Source organism: Herpailurus yagouaroundi, unplaced genomic scaffold (assembly GCF_014898765.1).
Source record: "Herpailurus yagouaroundi ecotype Mexico unplaced genomic scaffold, PumYag 308, whole genome shotgun sequence".
NCBI classification, from domain to species: Eukaryota; Metazoa; Chordata; class Mammalia; order Carnivora; family Felidae; genus Herpailurus; species Herpailurus yagouaroundi.
The window spans coordinates 5,965,274-5,972,127 of record NW_024412525.1 but is presented as its reverse complement, the minus strand read 5'-3'; the positions used below and the strand labels follow the sequence as shown (position 1 = coordinate 5,972,127).

Here is a 6,854-nt window from a genome sequence, read left to right as displayed (position 1 = left end):
GAAGGGAAAAACCCGGCCCCCGCCAGAGTTTTTCACGTGTACAAGTTGACTCCTCCCCCGTGCCTCCAGCCCTGCCCACAGCCGCTGCCAATCCCCAGGGCTCCCTCTGCCCGAGTGCCCACCCCTTTCTCCCACTCTGGGAACCAGGGTCCAAGTGCTTCTTCCGGTTTCGTTCCTTAGGCCTGGCCCCTGCTAGCCCTCTGGGGCTGGCCGGGTTAACCCCGACTAGGCGATGAGACCCTCTGGACTGGAGCACCCCAGGACTGGGGCCAGACCACCACCGGTGATTTGCTGACAGTGCTTTTCTGGAAAGGTAGCTTTCCCACCGAGGCTGATCCTGGATCCCAGCCCCTGGCACCCAGGAGCTAATGTGCAAAGACTGATCCTGTTGGCTACGTTTGCCTTTTGCGTTCTTGGCAACAGTAGCCCTAGGGCTCTCCCTCCGGTGGGACTTGTCACTAACGTTTTGGGACAAAACTCCCACCTGGTTTCCCCACCTCTCCAGGGCCTGAATGAAGCTTCCCTACTAGTCATCACCGCCACTTCCTACCCGGGAGGGTAATTCAGTTTGTCCTTTTGGAATGAAACTCTGCAGGCCGACTGAGATTCATCCAGGAACCCTTACAGAATAGCCAGTGCCGGTCCCGCTTTCATTTTACAGAAGGGGAAACTGAGGCCCAGAAAGGTGATTGGACTGGCCTACAGTTCCACAGAGTCAGAGACAAACCATGATTGGGACTCAAGCCAATGACCACACCATCTAACTTCAGGGATCGAAGGAAAACTGGGATGGAGTGAAGGGCACACCTGTCCCATCTGGGCCCCGCCCAGCCCTGCTTCCTTGTGGGGGCTATCAGAGAGCAGGTGGTACCTCAGACCGTAGGGGCACCGAATCAGAGAGATCTGTGTCCTCAGCCTTGCCAGTGGGCGTGGCCTTTACAGTCTGGGGGTCTTCACAGGGGGTGGGGGGCTCTTGAGGAGGGTGGTCCACAGTGTGGATGTGTTTCCTTTCTGGAGGACATGGGCCTACCTACCGTCTGCCCCCCAACACCAGCCCGCATCCAGCCGGCAACACGGATCTCTCCAGACTCCATGGGGGCTGGAGATGGCAGAAAGAAGGAAGACCCTGGGCCCTTGCAGTAGAGTGACTTGTGGGTCGTCAGCGGGGGCACACCACAAAGGGCGTCCCAACTCTGCCACCTGTTTTCTCTGCCAGGGCACGAGATTTCCTGGGCACGCGCACTTTAGGAAGAGAAAACTGCCTGGTGCCGAAGGGGTGCAAAAAGTGGATGGCTCCATAGCCTCCAGGCTATGGGAACAGCCAGCTGCCTGGCTCCATAATCCATGTGTATGATAACACAGGGGGCAGAGAGGCCATGCAGAGGCAGGGAAGGGACAGGGAGGGCAGGGGAGAGGGCTATGGCTAAAGAACTGTGCATACTGGAGGGTTCAAGAGAACGGGGCCAAGCTAGAGTTTTGAGGAACCAGGGGAATGGATGGGGTCGAGAGGTTTCAACAAAAGTTTTCTGAACATTTCTTATATGCCAAATAATAGCCAGAATTCTGGGCACCAAAGATGGATGGAACACAGGCCCTGCCCTCCGGGAGCTCGCGATCTAGATCTGGGTTGTCTATCTAACCCAGGTTAGAGCTGCGGCTGCCTGGAGAGTTTGTTTTGCTGCTTGAGCTGATGGTCCAGGGATAAGAGGACAGTGGAAGGCAGGAAGGGGGTTCCGTTTTCTCAGGAAGGGTAACACCTGTGCAGACTTCAGGGGTGAGAGGCCAGAGCTTAGAGTTGCCGGGGCTAGAGGTGATGTGCTAGAAGGAGGCAGGTGCTGGGTTCTGAAGACCCTCCTAACATTCGCCCTGTCCCGAAACTACGGGGCAAAGTGGAGCATGTCAGAGGAAAGAGAAATCACCAGGTCTGTGATATAGGATGACCCCTTGGACAGCCAAGTGGAGGCTTGACAGTGGGATAAAATCTGGAGGTAGAACCCCCAATTTGCCCAATTTGCAGGCTGATCCTGACGATGAATGTCACAGGCTTAGACTGGGGCAGTGGCAGCAGGGACAGAGGAGGGGGCTGACTTGAGAGACGGTTTGGGAGCCAGGATCATGGAATTTTGTGCCTATTTGAGTCTGGGAGATAAGGGAGCAAAGAATGTCAAGGTTGGAGCCCCTGGTGTGATAGACCAAGCTAGAAGCTTCTTCGGGTTGCCTTGATTCATACAACCTCCTTTTATTGGTTGTGTGACCTTGGGCAAATGACAACCTTCCGGAGCCTCGTTTTGCAATCTGTAAAACAAAGATACTGAAATCGATCTTGCGTGGTCATTGTATATATTAAAGATAATGTATGCCAAGGCGTAGGGCTTAACTCGTAACAGGAATTCAATAAATAGTAGATGTAATTATGATTGTTTCTCCTTTCCACAAACATTTGTTGAGCACCTGATATGTGCCACGGATTGTCCTAGATCTTTGGGACGTAAGTCTCATTCCCTAGTCACGTGTAGCTCACCATCTAGTGGGAGAGAGCTATGCAGAGGATAGCCATATAGCCAAGCAATACGGGCTGGTATGGGCTGGGGCAGAGGAGGAAACTGTGCCCAAAGAATCAAGGACAACTTCACCGAGGAGAGATGACAGCTTAAACCACGTAGGGCCAGCTATCGGCTCAGAGGCTACCATATCGCCCCCGTCTCCCAGACAATGGATTGTGTTTCAGAATCTGAAATGTTCCGTTTTGAAGGCATTTGACATGCTCCTCGGGGTTGGGAGAAGGGGGTGGACTACAGATGAGTGTCTATATGAACCCAGGGAGTGGTACATAGAACCTTGGCAACCCCAGGTCAGGGCATGAGCAGATGGGCAGACAGAAGAGGGGGACCAGGTAAGCGTGAACGTGGGCACGTGGCTGGAGCTTGCTAGCTGGGTAGGAGCCTATATGTGTGTGCACTTGGGCCGTCCTGATTTTTCTGCTCCTTGTCTGTACCCTTCTAAAAATTCCTTGCAAAACCATTTGGTGTCCTCAGCCTGCCTCCCATGCCAATTTTCTTTCCATCCATCTCTTAACGAGCCCAGCTTGGTAGAAGCCGCGCTCCCTGGTCCTCCACTAAGGAAGGACTCCTGCCTTGCTGTCCCACCAAGCAAGACTCTGGGCTTTCCAGCTAGATGGACTGTTGTTACATCTCCGATTTTCCCATCTGTGACATGGAGATAGTAACAGTCCCCGTCTTGTGGAGCCGTTGTGAGGTTTCAATGTGACGTGAAACTTGGTGGACAGGGGATGCTTATTTCCCTTCTCTGCCCAGTAACTGCCTCCTTGCAGAGGGTCAGACGAGACTGTCAGCTGGGGATGTCCCCTGGCACACCGGCCTCTGGGGCCCCACGCTATAGGCCTTCTCCTCTGCTGGCCTAAATGGCATCCCTGGGTGGCCCTGGTCACCCTAGGGTATAGTGCTGGCAGGATGACAGTAGGGGCCCAGCAGCGGCCCAGCCCACTCTCCCACTCCAATCCTGTCTCTCCTCCCTGCTGCCGATCACATGCCACTGCTCTGCAGATAGGACAGGCGTCCCTGGGCGCCCGAGGGCTGGCGGGGAAGCTGGAAACAGCTCTCCCTCACAGACTGTGTGGGCAGTGCATTCGAATAGCTTCTGAAAAACCAAAGTTCAAGCCCGCCCTACTTTCCCCTGGGAGGCTCAGCATCCAGACAGGGAGACCGGCCAACGGAGAATCTCCTTTCTGCACGTTGCTGCAAACTCTCCTCCCTTCTGGTGCTACCCACACATGCGACACAGTCTCCAAAAGCACTGCAGGGACACTTGGGAGGCCCGGAGACCCGACTCTGCCCCTAAGGTGCCAAGAGCCGTTTCGTTTATCTGGGCCTCAGTTTGCCTCCTCTGAATAATGGGGAATGATGTGAGTGCTGCCGCTCCGGAGGGTTAAATGAGAGTGTGAATGCGAAAGTTTACTTTGTGAAAACACCTGCCTGTGTATGAGATCATTAGTGTTTGGCCAAAGAGACCTTCTTAGGGTTCTCAGGAGACAAGTGAAGACAAGAGAAATGGGAAACTCAGAACAGAGAGAAGTCTTCCCCAAGGACGTCTGTGACCTCAGCAGGAGGAGGGAGAATGGCAACACGGAGCCTGGCCCATGGACCACCCTGCTGTGGGCTAGCTCCTTACGAGTGTGTGAGTCCGTAGGGGCGGCAGGACGTGGCCTTGGTCAGCCGATGCTTACTCCTCCCCTGAAGAAACTCAGACCATTGTTTTCCAGTGACTTATGGAGAGTGAGGGTGACTAGGGTCAGTGTCATTTACCTGGTTCCAGTGTGATGCCACTACAGAGCCCGGGAGCTGCCACTTTGTCACTGCACCAGGCATCACGTCCTCTCCTCACTGCTTGTGCTAAATGCACGGGCGCACATGTACTCGTGCGTGTGTGTGAACACACACACACGCACACACACCCCATGCACAACCACTCCAGACTTCCGATGGAACAACAGCTGCGCCCCCAGAAGGTTCTAGAACAGGGTAGGCATGTAAACAGAGTAAGCCAATCACAGCCCTGTTGACCCTAGCAACCATCAACCCGACTAGAACCCCCACCCCCACCCCGAGTCCGGCAGTGCCTCCCAAACACACCATATACACACACAACCTTCAGGTTGCTGCATTGCCATGGCAACGAAACCATCACACAAAGCAGGGAAAATGGGAAAGTGGCCCTTAGCAACAAGACCGGACCAGTCATTGGGGTGAGCACGCCAGCAGCACTGGCTAGCGTGAGGTCACGGTGCGGAGAGGGTCCCCATGCAGGGAGGGGAGGAAAAGAGGGCTGGTGTGTCTGGACTTCGAAGCCCAGTTTTTAGCCCTGGGCCTCCGCTCGCTCACCTTTGACCTGTAGGGCCGCAGACGCCTTCTTGTATTTTAGTGTATCCCCAGCGTGTGCCTGTATTATCGCGTTGCAATTACTTTTTAACCAATAAATAAGGATAGGAACTATAGGTGATCTTTTCAGAAAACCTCCAGAATGTTGAGACTCCTGGGGAAAAGAAGACTTCCGATTGATCCTCAGAGAGACCCTAAAATCCAGCTCGTGAGTTCCTCGTAGAGTTGGGCCTCGATTCAGTTTGTAAACATTTCCTTGGTATCTACCCTGTGCCAGGCCGGGTCAGCCAGGCCCTGACGTCAGCCGTGGCTGGGTGGGCTGGGCGGGGCCTGCAGAACGTATCGGGTGGTGAGAGCGTCCTGGAGGTCTGTCGGGAAGTCTGGAGCAGGTGCTTATACGAACAGCAGGCTGCCTGCAGGAGATTTTGCTCCGGGCCAAGGGAGAGGGCTGAAGCTGGGACCCTGCGGGCGCCCTTGGCGAACTGGCTTCTGACGTCCATGCCTCATCATCCTCCCTTCAGCCAGCTACCAGAGAGACCTTAATTCAAAATGAAAATTTGACAATGGGCTCCTCTGCCCAGCTTCTTCTTCCCGTGGCTCCCCAACAGCCTTGGGTCCCCTCCTTCAGAATCTGACGACAGCTGAGAGACTCCCTTCCTAGCATCCAAAACATACATGCCCAGCATTTTCCATTCATTTTGGGGAGCTACGGGCCTCTTCAAGCTCCTTCATGGACTTGATTGGGGGGGAATAGCATGTGAAGGCCCCTGCGGCCAGCCTCTGCCTCCCTCATCAGCTCACTTGGCTTGCCCCGCCCCCACCCCCGGTATATAACAGGCCACACCAAACAATGTGCACTCCCCTTGCGGGCACCGCCATACTGGCCTGCTTCATGCCTTTGTGCCTGTGTTCCCACCAACTGGAGAGGCCTCGTCCTTCACCTGTTACCTGGTAAACTCCTATTCATGCTTCAAAACCCTGTTCAGGAGTCAACACCTCATAGTTTTTGATGCTGACCAGACAGGCTTGATCACTCCGTGGTCTGAAGTACTCTCATTACCTGTCTCCCACTACATGGGGGATCTGTGTCTGTCTTCTTTATCGAGCTTTGAGTTTCCTGAGGCCACACACCACTTCTTAGCCTTTATGTCCCTAGTTCCTAGCATGTAATAGGTCTGGGGAACCAAAATAGCAGGACCAAGTTGGCAGAGGAAACAGAGCTGACAAAGGAGGAAAATAAGCAGACGGGAAGTTAGGACAGGAGCCAGGAGAAGAGAGGCTATCAAGGAGGAAAGAGGCATCAGAAGCTCGAGGTCAAAATGGTTAAGGACTGAAAGGCATCACTGAGTTTGGCAACCAGGAAGCCGTTGGTAGGGTAACCAGCAGCCCCAGTTTGCCGGGGACTCCCCCGGTTCTGGAATTGGAAGTCTTGAGTGAACGGTCATGGTTGGCCACCCTGCAGGTTGGTCATGGTTGGTGACCCTAACGAGGGCAGTGCTGGAAGTGAGATTGGGGCAGAAACCTGCCTGAGGCTGGCTGGAGGACCAATGGCAGATGCGGAAGGACGACTGGGGACAACTGGTGACCGACCGCAGAGCCAGTGTGCTGGATCCAGGAGGGAGGGCAGCGGGAGCCTGAGGATGGCCCCAGCCTCCCAGCCTCTCTCTCCTGGTCCCACTGCCCTGCGGAGAAAGCAAACGAGGCTCGTGTCAAGAACATCGCGTGCCCCTTGACGACTTCCTCCTGAAGGGCTCCAGGGTCACTACCTCTATCGCCTGACTGACCCTCCCCACCACCTCAATGCCCACAGCACCAGTGGCCCTCTGTCCCTTGTATCTGTAGTATTTTGTCCTGTAGGCACAACAGATCCAGCTACTCCTGGTCGACTTTTCTTCTAAACTTTTATTTAAAATCTTCCTTTGAGGGGGCGCCTGGGTGGCTCGGTCGGTTAAGCAACCG

At 54.6% G+C, this 6,854-nt stretch overlaps 1 long non-coding RNA gene across 1 annotated transcript; it reads left to right on the top strand.

The window, feature by feature from the left end:
- The first annotated feature begins 213 nt into the window (after nt 1-213).
- LOC121021656 (uncharacterized) lies at nt 214-6,128 on the top strand. The gene is made up of 2 exons (XR_005786634.1): nt 214-313; nt 1,556-6,128. It is a non-coding gene; the product is annotated as an uncharacterized LOC121021656 (long non-coding RNA).
- The last annotated feature ends 726 nt before the right edge of the window (nt 6,129-6,854 follow it).